We start from the raw sequence: 16,972 nt of genomic DNA on the forward strand, positions 1-16,972 counted from the left end.
ATTGACACACAGCAAAGATGTTCCTTAAGGAAACTTTTCTCTTAGTGCCTTTTTTTTTTATTTAATTTTTAATTTTTAAGTTAATTGTATTTTTTAAAAGAGAGGCTCTATTTTTATTTTCCCTCCACCCATCCATTTCCCACCCCAATTCCCGCCCCACATTTTTCACTTCAGAAGTTAAAGGGAAGGCTGCAGCAAGTATTGAGTCGTAATTTTGGCTTCAAAGTCTCTGCCAGTGGCTACCAATGTGTCGAAGGCCAGCGCTCCAACAGAAACGAGCCCTTGCTGGGGTGCCTGGGTGGCTCAGTTGGTTGGATGCCCGACTCTTGATCTCAGCTCAGGTCTTGATCTCAAGGTCACGAGTTCAAGCCCCGCGGTTGGGCTCCACGCTGGGCATGGATTCTACTTAAAAAAAAAAAAAAAAGAAAGAAAGAAATGAGTCCTTGCTGCCTGGGCTTCCATCTCTGATGCCTCCAGCTTAGGCGTCTCTGGTCTGAGCATGGTCTCAGCAAGGTACAGAGAAGCAGGTGATTCAGGTCAGTTCATGAGCACTCTTTTTTTTTTTTTTTTTTTTTAAAGATTTTTTATTTATTTATTTGAGAGAGAGAGAATGAGAGAGAGCAAGCACATGAGAGGGGGGAGGGTCAGAGGGAGAAGCAGACTCCCCACCGAGCAGGGAGCCCGATGCGGGACTCGATCCAGGGACTCCAGGATCATGACCTGAGCCGAAGGCAGTCGCTTAACCAACTGAGCCACCCAGGCGCCCAGTTCATGAGCACTCTTATATTTGGGAGAAGTCAGCTCACAGCTATGGAGGGTGCTGCTATAGGACCTCCCTAGAATGTTTTTAAGGCAGAGGGACTGTACTATTGGATGCTCTTTGAGATGTCAGCTTGAATGACTACATCATCCAGATAGAAATCAGTACTGATTCTAAATGAATAATAGGCCAAGCTGAAAATCTCAATCGTTTGATCTGTGGGTGGTGGTGGGTGAGTAGTTGCTGTTTTAGAACTTTGAATGTGGGTCCCTTGGCATTAGCTTTATTTAAAATAGAGTAGTAGCTCTTCACACTCTCTGAAAAGTTAATAGCCCACCTTAAAGGAGATGGTAGCCCCACAGTGTTTCTACATGACTGATTATACTGCCCTTGTGGGAGGAGGGGTACATGGCACTTTAGAGAACTCACAGAAGACAGGGTTCTTCCCCAGCAGCTTCCATGATAACTTGAGTTGGGTAAGAGGTTGATCAGCAGATGTTTGGGAACCTGATGTGAAAGGGACAGGAGTGTGTCAGGGACTTAAGTCTTTGGCCACACATGCAAGAAATCTCTCAGCTCATTACTTGGGTGTGGTTGAAAGCAACCATGGTCACCTTTCCCTTCCCTCTGTTCTTTCATCTGCTCTGTCCTCCATTCCTTCGTGCAGTGCAGTCAGGTCCAAAGCGAGCCGGGAGGGGCTGGTCTCCACCATCATGGTTCTGCCCCAAAGTTTCCCTGACTAGCATGAAAATGAGTGGCATGGCTGGGCTGGCCATGTGTGTGAGTCCCAAAGAACTGGCTCCATGAAGTTATGGGAAGGGAGGGAGGTGCCTGAGAAGTCCGGGCGTGGGTGGGAGGCCCATCCAAGGTCAGACAATGACAAGAAGACCGCTATGGGGCTCATCTAGAGGCTCCTGGGGTGAGGACTTGAATCTTAGCTCTGCTGTTTGTGACCTTGGCTGAGATCAAAATCTCCCCAGAAAAATGGGAGTTACGGCATATCAGCCTGCCAAAGAGGGATATTATTTCAAACACTGAAGTATTATGTTAAAAAAAAAGTGAGACCCAGGGGAAGGAAGGAAAAAGGGGGCTGTGAGTGGAGAGGAAGTGACACGTTTCATGAAATCGGAGCTTTTTAAGGTTGTTTTGGGCACAGTTTCAAGAGGAAGTGCTGGTTATTAAGACAAACAATTGTTAATCTAATCTCTATAAAGAGACATATTTAAGTTCAAGCACACATTTTTTTTTTTTTGCCTCTTCTGGATTCTGGATTTTCAATTGAATGCTGAAATATGAGTGTAAATCTGATGGGAGCAAAACAATTTACGGAAGAACCCCTTCTGATTTCTGCTACATGTATGAAGTTGAAGAAAATTGATCAGCTATCCAGAACAATCTAATTTTTTTGGACTTCTGCCTAAACCCCCTTTCCTAATTAGCGAATTAATCTTCCTTTAACTAAGACTTCATCCTTTGAAGGCTTCTCATACCTCTGTTCTTGTCAGCCTGCCCTCCTCCAGGATCTGAGACCCCTCGGGCACACCTGCATCGTGACCACATCGCGCCGGCTGGAATGGCCTGCGTACTTGTCGGCTTGCTCTCCCATACTGGCTTTTTGAAGACTGAAAACTCGTGGCCCATGTTAGCTGCAATAAACATTAGGCCAATACTGAACGTCTAGGGGATATAGACAAATAAGGATCATCCCCCTCTTAGTTTTCTATTGCAGTGTAACAAATTACCACAAAGCAAGCGGCTTAAAACAACACACATTTCTTTTCTTTTCTTTTCTTTCCTTTTCCTTTCTTTTTTTCTTTTCTTTTCTTTTCTTTCTTTTCTTTTCTTTTCTTTTCTTTATTAACATACAATGTATTGTTTGTTTCAGGGGTACAGGTCTGTGATTCATCAGTCTTACACAATTCACAGCGCTCACCATAGCACATACCCTCCCCAATGTCCATCACCCAGCCACCCCATCCCTCCCACCCCCTCCACTCCAGCAACTCTGTTTGTTTCCTGAGATTAAGAGTCTCTTATGGTTTGTCTCCCCCTCTGGTTTCATCTTGTTTCATTTTTTCCCTCCCTTCCCCTATGATCCTCTGTCTTGTTTCTCAAATTCCTCATATCAGTGAGATCATATGATAATTGTCTTTCTCTGATTGACTTATTTTGCTTAGCATAATACCCTCTAGTTCCATCCATGTCATTGCAAATGGCAAGATTTCATTTTTTTGATGGCTGCATAATATTCCATTATATATATATACCACATCTTCTTTATCTATTCATCTGTTGATGGACATCTAGGCTCTTTCCATAGTTTGGCTATTGTGGACATTGCTGCTATAAACATCGGAGCACATGTGCCCTTTCGGATCACTACATTTGTATCTTCAGGGTAAATACCCAGTAGTGCAATTTCTGGGTCATAGGGTAGCTCTATTTTCAACTTTTTGAGGAACCTCCATACTGTTTTCCAGAGAACAACACACATTTCTTAATACAGTTTAATTTACTAACAGGGTTTCCATGCATCAGGATTCTGCACACAGTTCAGGTGGGTCCTCTGCCCAAGGTCTCAGAAGGGCTGCAACCAGGCTTTGCCATGGTGGCTCTGAGGATGATCGTTTCCAAGCTCATTGAGGTTGTTGTTTAGAATTCATTTCCTTGTAGTTGAATGACTGAGGGTCCCTGCTTCTTACTGGCTGTCGCTGAAAGCCACCCTCAGCTCCTAGAAGCCACTAGCACTTCACAACATGGATGTTTGCCATGAAGACAAGGCTGCCAGGAGAACGTTTCTCACTGCAATCTGCTAGGATAGAATCCACATAACACAATGTAATCAAAGGAGTGACATCTCATCACCTTTGCCTACTCTACTAGTTAAGAGCAATTCTAACTCGGGGAGGGGATTATACAAGGGCATAAACCAGTGGGAGCAATTGGGCACATCTGCCTCAATCTCCATACGTAACGGATTCCACTATTACAAGAACTTTTGCTCCCCCCCCAAAAAAAATAGTTGTTCCTTTACTTTGAGGCTTGCAGGAGAACAGCTTAATATTTCTAGCCCATGCTCTATTATCTGAGTCAGTTCCTATGTTTTGTGGTTGTTTGTTCAGAAAATAAGTACGGCAATCTGTACATGTGTCATGATGTAAAAGTCCTCATGTTAGTTACTTAACTATTTGTTCTCAGCTCAAAATTCTCCCTTCTATAGTTTCCGTGATGCTGGGACTCTGTAAATTATTTCTCCTTTGTTAGCTGGCTTCCTGTTTGTTCCTCCAATAGGCGGCAGGAGGGAAGGAGCAGAGGAGAGGGCACTTGTTTCTTCCTTTTTGGCTGCTCAAGCCAGCATTACTCCTTCACCCAGCAGTGGTAGTTTGTTCTGGTTCATCTGCTTTCAGCATTCCTAGAATCAGCCTCACTGGACCCCTCAGAAAGCAGCACGAGCTGGGCAGTGCTCCCTTCATGGAGCTCTGAGCCCCAGCTCCATGGGATCTTTCTCTAAGCTTGTAGGTTCTGATAACCCCATTCTTTTCTCTTTGTCCTCCTTACTGGTGGTGGCAACTATTATTACCTTGGTGTTAGTCCCCGTTTTCATTTTGCTTTATCAGTCCTCCAACACATATTTAACCAAATCCCTACATTATATTCTCTCTGTTAAAATACTCAGTATGGTTCATTTTTCTGACTGACCCTGACAGATACAGTATTATAATTGGGTTTTAATAACTGCTGTTGGAATTCTATACACCAAAGAAACTGACATTTAGCAAATAGTTGAAACCCATCTTCTGGCTTCCAAGTTGATGCTTTTAGAATGTTGGGCCCATAGATGACTTTGCCAGCCTGTGTAAGGCTTCCTGACTAACTCGTAATAGATATAAATAGGCTCACAGGGGGTGATTCATTTACTCCCCAAATTATAGTGAATCATGACTGAAGAGACTCCAGCCCCTGAGAAACCCAAACTTAGAAATCAGGAAAGCTATATTTGTGTGAAGTTATGGAATATACTCAGATATCCCCATTTCACAGATGAGGAAAGAGAGTTATTTCCGTCCAAGGCCTTCTTGCCAGGAGAAGGCTTCGAGTCAGACCCTAGAGCTACAAATGTCTTCTCACCTGGTTCCGAGACTAGTTCCTCTTCCTGGGTTCCCTAACTTTTTTAATGGCATCCACACCCAAGTTCAAAATGTGAATTACTGGAAGCTGACTCCAGCCATCCTTCCTGAAATTAGGCCTGCTGATCTTCCTCCAGAATGTCTCCTTCATTTATATTCTAAAGTCTCTGAGTTTCCTTAGGCCCTCATTAACCTCCTGCCTGGGCTATTAACATAGCCTTTTGATCAGTCTCTTTACTGTTATCCATTTGGTCCACTGCTACCAGAAAAACATTCTCACATATAACTCAGAATATTACTCCTCTCCTCAGAAACCTTTGGTAGCTCTCTATGGCCTATAGGATAACACTCAAATATCTCAGCATGGAAGGTCAAATTTCCTTCAAAATTTGATCTCAACCTTTGTTCCCAGCCTAACCCCTTGTTTTTCCCTGTTAGGTATCCTTTATGTTAGTCAGACCTGTCCACAGCCTCTAGAACCTGGCCTAGGCTCATGCTGAGCCTGTCCTTCCTCCTGCTGTAGTTCACACACTTCCTGAGTGTGGACTCCTCCTTCCTGGCCCCATCTCCGTCCCTAAAGACCTTCTCACATTCCACTTCCTCCATGCAGCCTTCCTTGATTCTCCTAGCTGAATAACCTCTCCTTTCTACTTTCTGCAATGACCAGGTAAGACACATGTGGTTGGATGAGAGCTACAGGAGTTGGATGGCTAACACCTGATGATGGCCTATTCTGTTCCCCAGCACTGTATGGACCCTTGACTGGCATCACCTCTAAATCTCATGGGGATCCTATGAGATACCAACTTCCATTTTTATTGTTGACAAAGCCGACTTAGTAAGGTTGCATAAATTGTTCAAGATCTCATAACTCATTTGCTTTATGTAACTTGTTCATATTCTCTCTTATTTATCCTCCGAATGGATAGCTCCTTGAGAACAGGGAGCGTTCCTGGATCATCTATGACCCTCTGTTCTAAGCTTATGGAGTATCTTGTGCATGGAGGGTAATAAATCACCTATTTGCTGAAAAGTCTCAGAATTCACAACTTTTGCCACCAAATTGTTTTGTCATATTCTTTGATGCAAAATTTTATTTTACCTTATTTTTTGGCTATAGTTCAATCATACCCCTGTGTTCTATGTAATGTAAGTCAAGATGGGGGACAAAAAAGAAGTGTTTCCAAGAAATTTGGAATAAATTGATTCCTGTTTTCCTTCTGCTATAATTTGAGAGATGGTCTTTATTTGACAGGGTTCCTGAAGTCTCTGCTTTCAGAAGTTACAAACAAATTCAGGAGCACTTTCAATTTGTAAAGAAACTGCTCATTGTGCACAGAATCCTTCTGAATGTCTGCTAGTGATCACTTTGTTTTCAAAGTTTGCATTTTTGCTTCTTGGCATATATTTTTAAAGCAGGGCATTGCCTGATACACAATGAGGGAGGCATGTTCCTTTGGAAAAACTGAATGTAGCTGGGGTTGGGGTGGGAATTATTCAAAAGCTACTCAAATGACTTATTAAACAAAAAGTCAGGAGCATAGATTCAAGGTCATGAGTTAGAACCTTGAGGTCAAGAAGGAGCTCGATTCTCTTGGAAATAATAAGGCTGGCCTTTTGGGAGGGCAGCTGTGGGGAGATGGTTGTACAGATAACTTTTTGAGACTTACATGCAGAAGGACACATTTTTGGTAAATGCATTCAGTTGCCTTTTACTCTGATTTCAGAGCTGTGAGCACTGTGGGAACCACTCCTGGATTTGAGATGGATTTCAAAGAACCAAGGGCTCCTTATGCAGCCCCACATCCGGGTGGCCATTTCGTATTCTTGTGAGGGGCCCAGGGAACAGAGATGGAAGTGTCTGAGGTGCGGGGGAGGAGGGAGGAAGTTCAGGAAAGAGTCTAGGGTAACCAGACTGCTTGTCAAACAAGTGGAGGAGGCGTGGGGGTGGGGGGAATGGGCATTCAGCATTTCTCTTTCTCTTTTCTGGGCACCTTGTCCAGGAGCTACTTCTCTGACCCTTGATGAGGGACGGTCGCTATAATAAAGTATCCCCACTTCGTACAGACAGGCACCGTGAATGACCTGCCCCTGGTGGAACCAGGGTTTGAGGGATTTCCTGCACTGAGCACGAAGTCCTGTTGCTCTCTCCCCACTGTTCTGGCTTCAGTTAGGGTTGTTCTGAGTCATGGGTAGGAGAACTGGCCACTGTGGGACTGTACCCTCCTTGAAAGTGTGACTGTGTTGGATGCCTCGAGGGACCCTAGCCCACTGGGCTGCATGCACACAGACTTTTGAACTTGTATGGACAACCTCTTTGGCCTGGCCCCACGGCTGTTCAGGCCCAGGCCTGAGGAAGCCAGGGATGTGGATCTGCTGGCCAACACTGGCAAGGAGACCTGAGCCCTTCTGTTGCTTGACCCATGGACCGGCCAGGCAGCCCAGCCACCTATGCACTGTGGTTCAAAGGATGCTGAAAGGTGGGGCAACCACATCATTTACCATAAACATGGGTCACTTCTGAGAGTAAAAAGGGGCACTAATTAAGAATTATGTTGGAGCCACAAGCAAAAACTGGAGTTGTCTCTGGGAAACCAGGAATCACTGTACTGAGATATCACTGTACCTTGGCTTCAATTCAATTTAACAGCATTTCCTAAGCATCTCTGCACCAGGCATCAACCCCTTCCATAACTGGACACAGACATGTCGAGAAGTAATGTCGAGAGAGGGTTAAGTGCAATCATGGAAGCAGGAGCAAACAAAAAGGCAACAGAAGGAGGGTGAGGGCAGGGGAGGGGAGGGTACATAGGGAAGACATCAACAAGCAAGGGGTTTTGAAAGACATGTTTCAGAGACAGAGATGGCAGAAGGGATTTCTGGAAAGGAAAAACAAGTGCAAAGTCACACATACTGGAAAGCACATAGCACATCTGAGGAATTGTAAGATGCTGGAGAGTGATGTGTGACATAGGAGTGCCAGGGGACAAGCTAGACAGAAGCTGGGCCATGAGCCACCCCTAGGCCACGCCGAACAGCTTGGACGGGTTTACAACAGGGTTGGCAACTGCAGCCTGGGGGCTATGTCTAGTCTTCCCCTTGTTTTTGTCAGTCAGGGTTTACTGGACTACAACTGAGCTCATTCATCAGGTCCCGTATATGGCTGCTTTCACACTACAACAGCGGAGTTGAGGAGTTGCAACAGATGACATGGCCCACGAAACCTAAAATATCTGCTTTTTCTTTACAGAGAAAGTTTGGCGACCCCTCACTAAGAGCCATGATGGACCACTGAAGGACTTCAAGTAATAATGTAAGCATATCTCTGGTTGAGAAAGACCTCGTGGGGTAGGAGGGAGGATAGATGGGTGGAGGACTAAAGACGGGAGGCCACTGTGATAGACTTTTGTCATGCAATCAACCTTCTTGAAGGCCTACCGGATGCCAGACCCGGGGCTGGGTTGGGAATTCAGAGGTGAGGACACAATCCACTCCTCATGCCCATCACAAGCCAGGCGAGAAAAGGTAAGGGCCTGGACCAAGGCAATGGAAATGATGATGGATAAGAGAGGGTGAAGCAGAGAGCAGTTTTGAGAGATGGAGCAAGAGATTTTAGGGCTGTAGGTTTGGGACGAGATGGTTGGTGGTGCCCTTCTGTGAAATGGGGACACCCGAGAGAAGCAGGTTTACTTCCACTTAGCTCCCCCTGGCCTCCTTGAACTCACTACATTTGTTCTATTGGATAAAGTTCTTAGGAGCTTTCTAGAGGCATGGATGTTTTCACTGGGTTCAGATTTATCTGAAACTGACACCTGAACAGGAAGTAATTTAACAGAACGTACACCATCTTAATTCATTTTCCCCTAGAAAAGAGCTGAGCCCTGACCAGATGTGGAGGAAGAAGTCCTGCATGGGTCCATGAGAGATCTCTGCTACAAGTGCTCCCCCCCAAGCCAGCAGGTGGAAGGGACTGACTTCCTTATGCTGGTAACACCAGTACAGGATTGATTCCCAGAACATAGCACGTGCTGGATAGTAGCTACAGAGGTGAGGGCAGGTGCATGGAAGCAACGGGGATGGTGATGCAAAGGGAGACTAGCGACGACGGAAACTGTCCCCTCTTTGAGACCTGAAGGGGAAGGAAAGGTGTCATCAAGCTGGTGTGAGTCATAGCCATAAAGGAGGGGCACCATTCAGAGAGAGCTGAGCCTAGCTGGGGCTGAAAGGAATGTCAACCACTCAGGAAACGACAGCTTGTCCTGGAGGGAGAGGAGAGGGGCATCAGTCCTCTAACCTCTCACTCCTCCTTCTGATCTGCTGGCGTGTCCGGCTGGCTGGACCCAGTCAGGAGCCCCAGAGCAGCAGAGCCAGGATCACACAGCGGGTAGCGGCTATCCGAGTTGGGAGGAGAAGAGCCTTTTTCATTTATTTTAGTTTTGCAGAACTCTGGTCTGGTCACACGTGTACTATTGAATCGTTAGTAGCAATGTTGAAGTACGTGGACAAACACATCATTATTTAGCTAAATAAATACTTATTGTTCATATATTCCTGTGAATAGTCCTGGCGCGCCTAGCAAGTGCCAGGTGCTTTACTGAGTCACAGACAGAGATGACTAGCAATCTCGCACAGACAGTGCCATATGGAGCATCCTCGTACATAACGCTTTTTGTGTATTCCAGAGGCATAGATCGCTGGCAGTGGGATCCTGCCAAGGGGAATTCACAGGGGACCCTCTGATAGAGCCTGACAAATCACCTTTCTGCAAAGGCCGATGTAGACGCTCAGGGTATTTGCACATGCGCACTTCACCACGCCATCCCCTCCTCACTGGTGAGGTTAAGCATTTTTTCCCTATTTTGATCAGTCCTTTGAAATTTTTCTCTGGTGAAACATAGCGGTTTAGAGCTTAGTGCTTGAAACCAAGCTGCTATGTGGATTCGAACCGTGTCTTCGCCTCTTACTGGCTGCGGGACTTTAGGCAAGTTATTTAGTCCCTTGCCCCGCTCCCCCCCATTCTTCATGTGTGAAGTGAACATAATGTTATCTACCCTTTGGGGTTTTAGAGATTATTAAGTGTCTGGCACGTAGTGAGGTTGATGTAAGAATTCGCTATCGTGATATTTGGCCGCATCTTTTGCCCATTTTTGTCTCGCAGTGATACTGAAGTGTGACCAGGCTAAGGACCACCCGAGAGATGACAGCCCGTTTCTGTAGCTCTTGTCCTATTTCTGAAATTAAGAAATTCCTGCTATCCCTGTAACATGACCCTGCACTGACATGGGAACCCTTCACTTTCCTACCTGGACCGTAGCCAAGGGTGCGTTTAGAGTGGGCAGAGGGCCATCTGAGTGTGTTGGTTCTTCTGGCGTCTGGGGTCCTGCGTCATTGGCATTCGACCGAGGTTCTCCCAGAGGTAGCTCTGCACCGGGAAGGCCAGCCAGCTCCCGCACTCACTGCTCTGGGCCCGCCTTTTCTCGGGCAGCCACCAGATGGAACCTCTCAGAGCTCTGGCCCTGCAGGAGGCCAGGTGCTCCGCACGCTCAGTTGCAGCGGCTGAGGGCTGTGGTTGTGGCTGCCTGAGCTATTGCTGCCTTTGGGGAGATCACACGCCCACAAGGGGAATGCCTCAAGTTGCTGAAGAAAAAACAAATTGCAGGAGGAAGAGAAGAGCGGCTTCCTTTATAGGCCAGCCTCACAGTTACGCAACTCTGACTGTACAGTTTCAGATTTTCCGTACAAGTGAAGGTCACCTGAAGAGAGATTGAGAAGTTTGTGTCGTAGTCACAGGGAAGTTCAAAGGTGTGAGCGTGTGTTCGCTTGAGCAGAGGCGAATGCGGGCAGAGTCCTCCGGTGAGACCGAGGCTGGCACAGGCCACGGAGGGAAGCCACCCGCCAGCCACCAGCACAGCGGGCACTGCCGCCAGCGCCCCTCTCCTCCCGGGCGCCAGCCACGCTACAGGAATCGTGCCGTGTGCTAGCTCTAATCCTCATAATTATACAGCAAGGAACCTATTATCTCCATTTCGATGTCGAGGAAAATAAAGTTCAAAACACTTAACCATCATGACCAAGATCCGTCAGCTGGGAAGCGGCAAGCCACATTTTGAAAACAGATCTTTCTGGGGTCAGAGTTGATGTTCTTTCCATTGCCCAGTGCATGGGGTTGCAGAGTTTAGAAGTGGAAGGGGCTTTTTTATTTATCTGTTTTATTTATTTATTTTACCGAGAGAGAGTGGGAGAGAGTGTGTGTGAGTGGGGGTGAGGGGCAGAGGGAGAGAATCTTAAGCAGATGCATCACTGAGCGTGGAGCCTGATGCAGGGCTCCATCTCACAACCCTGAGTTCATGACCTGAGCGGAAATCAAGAGTCAGCCGCTTAACTTATGGAGCCACTCAGGCACCCCCAGAAGTAGAAGGGTCTTTACAGCTCATGATTCCTCTGTGCCCAAGATCACAGAGTTAGTCAGCGGCAACACTGGAACTAGAATCTTCTCTCTCTTATTCAAGTACTTTTTTCCAGCAGATGAGTTTATTTCATAAAAGTCTTGGCTAAAAAAAAAAAAATGGTTAATGAATAAACAACATGTAATAGCTGGGAGCCAGCTGGGGAAACCGGCAAGGAGTTATAGGTTGTTGATTGAGATTTTGGTTCCACTGCTTCCTAGCCGTATGGGCAAGTTACATAACTTATGTGAGCCTCAGTCTGTCGTCTGTAAAATGGTAATAATAATAACACTGAAATAAAAGTACTGAAAATGAGTTGATATAAGGTGTATGGCAGATAGTAGGTCCTTAAATTATCTCTAGAAGGACAATTTTGAAATAATTTTGGACCCAAGATATTTTTGACTCAAGGCAGCTTAGAGTGGGATCGAAAAAGGTAGGGGCTATTTGTTGAAACTGGAAGCTGTATAATGCTTAGCTCAGAATATAGGTTCTAGAATCAAGGCTATGTGCGTTCAAATATTGATGCCATGACTGGTTAGCTGTGTGACCTCAAGCAAGTTACCTAACCTCTCTATGCCTCAGTTACTCATCTGTGATTGAGAGTCATCATGATATTTATCTCATTAAGGCTGTGCATAGATTAAATAAGACAATGCAGGAAAAGCATGGGCATGGTGTGTTGATGCGTGGGTCCCCAGCAAATGTTAGTTATCATTGTAAAAATCAGGTAACCTAGGATCTGAGAGTAGAACTAATATCATACAGTCATAATAAATACATAAGGAGAAAGATCTGCTCTGTGGAGTCAGAGTACATTGTGTAAAATAGTAACTGACCATACTATCTATACATAACTTGATTTTGGGGTCAACTTCAATACTGTTGATGTAATTTGGCAGTCATTTTTTAACTGGCTTTCAAAAAATAAATGATAGTTTGTCTGAAGGCGCACAAAAGGGAGACCTGCACTGTACGTACACACTAATGATGGGATAGGAATCACTGCTTTTCTGGAGGACAATTGAACAAGGTATGAAAAATCATAAAAATGTGCTGGTCAGTTGAGCCATGCTTTGGCTTTACTCAAGACAATAGTTAAGGATGTCCACAAAGATTCATTCATTTATTTTTTCAAAGACACTAAGTACCTACTGCATGCCTTTGCTCTGCTCTGGGGATACCATAGTGAAAAATGAGTCACAGATGCTGCCCTCACAGAACTAACTAATAATCTAATAAGGAAGATCGCCATTAGACAAAGAATTACATGACCGGTTAGTGAATCACAAATATGTTAAGTGCAACAAAGGAACTATGTAGGGTCCATGAGCACAAACAACCAAGGGACTTGATCCAGTCCGGATCCAACCAGGAAGTCTTGGAAGGCTTCCTGAAGAAGTTACATTTTGGCAGAGACTTGAGAGGTTGTAAGTGGAGAGTGAGGAGGAGCACTCCAAACAGATGAGGCGCTATGTGCCAAAGCCATGTTCCCTCCAGCTGCAGAGTGTTGAGGGATTTGGAGGAGGCTCTGATGAGCCTTTTTGGAAGGCTTTGACCATATGGGTGTCCATCACAGAATTACTTACAAAAGTACAAGGCTGAAAAACCAAACAAAACCCAAACCTTAAATGTCTAATAATAAAGATTGGTTAAATAAGTTGTGGTACATCCATTCAAAGAAAAGATAGCAGCTCTATACAGCCTCCTGTAGCCTAGAAGACTATTTTAATGATAAAGAAAGAAATCCACAATACACTGTTTTATGAACAAAAGTTACAAAACTATCTGCACTGTATAATTCTATTTTCATTAAAGAAGAATAGTGTGTATAGGCATAGAGAAGCCCAGGGGCATATTTACCAACCTGTTAACAGTAGTTATTCCTGGATGGTGAGGTAATAGGATTTTTTATTTTCTTTTGTTTATCTATACTTTATAATGACCACATACACACAAATACACACACACAGTATGATTATATTACTTTTGTGACAAAAACCTTTTTTTTTTTTTTTTTTTTTGGAGGATATGCTGGATTGTCACTTTAACATAGTGGTGAAGTATACAGGGTCCTAGAGCTGGCAGTCTCAACCTTGGGACCCCAGGTACATTTTTGTGAGCCTAACCCACCTCTTTGCAGAATGCGGTTGTTGTGTGGATTAAATAATGTAATGCCTAGAAAGTGCTTAGCACAGAGTCTAGCCCATGAGTAAGAGCTTGACAATGTTAGCTAGTAATATTAAAAAGAAATCCAACCAATGTTCACAAACACCATCTAGAAGAGCTTCTTTAGGCTGCTTGGTTTCACATTTAGGATGATGTTAGGGGAAGGAGGTCCTAGTTTACAATCATGGTTGCCCATGTTGTACCTGTGTGGAGAGCAGGGAGGGGTGAGGAAGAGTACCCAGAAATAGACTGGGGGCAGAGCCAACCAAAGGTTTCCATAGCAAACCATGACACTGGCAGATTCTCTCCTTAGCCCACACCCAATTCCTTTCTCCCCTCTCTCCACCTCCTACCCTTTCCTCTCACAGTCCTCCCACCATCTCTCTCCTATAGTCTCTGCTGAGTTGTACATTCTTCTGAGGCCAGAAACCATGCATTAGGCAGGTTGAACATCAGTCTCCCCATAGCACGCACCTACTGCTATGCTGTGTGTACCTGCTGCCCTCGGCTGTTATGAGCAGGGAGACCTGATAGAGACTCGCCCATGGGGTGTGACATTAGATGGGAGTGGTAGCAGGGAAATGGAAGGGATAGACAGAGGCAAGAGTTATTTCAGGGGAAAATAAAAGATCTTGAGAAGAATGATGAGAACACAAACTTTAGAGTCAAACAGACCTGAGTTTGAATCCCAGCTCTATTTTTTAAAGCTATTTTTAGCTCTACTTTCCAATCTCAAGCAAATTCTTTAACTCCTCTTAGCCTCTGTTTTCTCACTTAAAAATGGAGACAGTATTGTCTACCTCCTTGCCTGTTGTGAGGATTAAATGAGACTACGGGGTGATGATAAGTAGCGTGGTACCTGGCATTCTTTTTATTTATTTTATTTTTTTTTAGTTGAAATTTTTTTTAATTTTATTTTATTATGTTATGTTAGTCACCATAAAATACATCATTAGTTTTTCATGTAGGGATCCACGATTCATTGTTTTTGTATAACACCCAGTTCTCCATGCAGTACGTGCCCCCTTTAAAGAGGCAACCCACAGAATGTGAGAAGATATTTGCAAATGACACTACAGATAAAGGGCTGGTATCCAAGATCTATAAAGAACTTCTCAAACTCAACACCCCAAAAAAAATAATCCAGTCAAAAAATGGGCAGAAGAAATGAACAGACACTTCTCCAAAGAAGACATACAAATGGCTAACAGACACATGAAAAAATGTTCATCATCATTAGCCATCAGGGAAATTAAAATCAAAACCACACTGAGATACCACCTTACACCAGTTAGAATGGCAAAAATTGACAAGGCAAGAAACAACAAATGTTGGAGAGGTTGTGGAGAAAGGGGAACTCTCTTACACTGTTGGTGGGAATGCAAGTTGGTACAGCTACTTTGGAAAACAGTGTGGAGGTGCCTCAGAAAATTAAAAATAGAGCTACCCTATGACCCAGCAATTGCACTCCTGGGTATTTACCCCAAAGACACAGATGTAGTGAAAATAAAGGCCATATGCACCCCAATGTTCATAGCAGCAATGTCCGCAATAGCCAAACTGTGGAAAGAGCCGAGATGCCCTTCAACAGACAAATGGATAAAGAAGATGTGGTCCATATATACAAAATATTACTCAGCCATCAGAAAGGATGAACACCCAACTTTTACATCAACATGGATGGGACTGGAGGGTATTATGCTAAGTGAAATAAGTCAAGCAGAGAAAGTCAATTATCATATGGTTTCACTTATTTGTGGAACATAAGGAATAGCATGGAGGACATTAGGAGAAGGAAGTAAAAAATGAAGAGGGGGAAATCGGAGGGAGAGATGAATCATGAGAGACTATGGACTCTGAGAAACAAACTGAGGGTTTTAGAGGGGAGGGAGGTGGAGGGGTGGGTTAGCCTGGCATTCTTTTTAGATTTGTTTTCTTTCCTCCTGGGTTTCGAGAGCATGGTTGATAGAGAGAGGAATGGTGGCGCCCTTCAGAAAACTAGGGAAGCAGCAAGCCAGCCTGTTTTGTGGGTAAAGATGAGTTTGACTTGGGGCATGTGGACTTTGAGTGGCTGTTAAGACAACCAGTTGGAAATATCCATCGAGTAACTGAAGTGAAGGATAGACAGAAATTTCTGAACCATCTTCATAATTTAGAGCCATCATTATGGGGGTTGATAGGAGGAGGTAAGAACTTTGAAGGAAAGAGTCAGAGAGGAATTTAGAAGAAAGACAACATTCAGAGTTCAAGATTGTAGAGGGGCAGTTTCAAAGTCTGATACAGGGTGATGAATGGATCCAGTTGGTTGAAGATCAAAATCACCGGAATTAGGGAGATCAAGAAACTAAAACCTACACGTGTTTTGTAGGAAAAAATTCTCAAGATCTTAGACATAATCCATCTAGTGGAGTCAATATAAACTCCTCTATTGCTTAGATCCTCTGCTTTTAGAACATACTGGGCACATCTCCCTATCTATCCTGTTTGTTATTCACCACCCAGGAAGCTCTGTCAGGACCGTGGCGATTTTTCAAGGTTCAGTACAGGTCCTACCACCGTGGATACTTTCTCTTCTCTCTAGCCCACCACAGTCCAACTCTCCTGCTCCTAAGCTCTTAAAACATTTCCTGACTACTGCTCTTTTAACATTTATTCTTTATGGCTGGGATGGGAAGTGGATTTCATCCCACATGCCAATACTGGTCAGCTCCTGCTGGCTGCTCAGAGAATTCTAAGATGTTTTCCTGATTCAGTGGGAAGAAGCCATGGTCCATAGGCATGTCTGTCAAGAGCACTGGAATGGAGAGGGTGGCACACGTGCTGGGTACTTGCTGACCTCAGTAAATGATGGTCTCAGTTTGAGTTCCCCAAAAGAAGCTGCCAGGACAAAGGCTTGGGTTCCGGCAGTGAATTTGGGAAACGAATCCTAGAACCAACATATGACAAAGTGTGGAAGATGAGACAAAGAAGGGAGAGAAGTCAATAAAGTGTCTGTTCAAATGTGGGCTACCACTTGTGCACAATCGTTCTGAGGACTCTCTGGGAAACTGATCTACCTCAGAATCCTCCATCAGAGTGAGGGAGGCTGGGCATTGACTGAGGGTTGCCCCCAGTGGGGTCAGAGGTAACCTCAGGAAGAGAGAAGAGCAGTACAGACACCTGAGTGAGAAGCTGCCAGAACATGGTAAAGGGTTTCTCACAGGTGCAGCCAGGTGAGTACGGACAGGGCGTCCACAGGTCCACGACTGAGGCCTGGTCCTACTGACTTTTCACCTCTTCTCATTTCTGTTAGCTGCTGGAAGCACAGCCCTATGAAGAGCAGATGGCACAATGCCTCACACCTAGAAACTCCTCAGTCATTATAAAATAAATGATTGTTGATTAGTCTATGAAGAGAGAGAAAAGGGACAATGATGAGATTCACCAATCAGAGTTTTTGGCTTAAAGTCCAAGATTGTGCTGGTTTGTTT

The 16,972-nt window shown here is 44.6% G+C and overlaps 1 long non-coding RNA gene across 1 annotated transcript; it reads right to left on the reverse strand.

The window, feature by feature from the left end:
* Window positions 1-85: 85 nt before the first annotated feature.
* Window positions 86-10,507, reverse strand: LOC118519330 (uncharacterized). The gene is made up of 3 exons (XR_004909108.2): window positions 10,191-10,507; window positions 2,251-2,406; window positions 86-402 (listed from the first exon to the last, which is right to left on the reverse strand). It is a non-coding gene; the product is annotated as an uncharacterized LOC118519330 (long non-coding RNA).
* Window positions 10,508-16,972: the final 6,465 nt, after the last annotated feature.

Source organism: Halichoerus grypus, chromosome 7 (genome assembly GCF_964656455.1).
Source record: "Halichoerus grypus chromosome 7, mHalGry1.hap1.1, whole genome shotgun sequence".
Classification (NCBI taxonomy): domain Eukaryota; kingdom Metazoa; phylum Chordata; class Mammalia; order Carnivora; family Phocidae; genus Halichoerus; species Halichoerus grypus.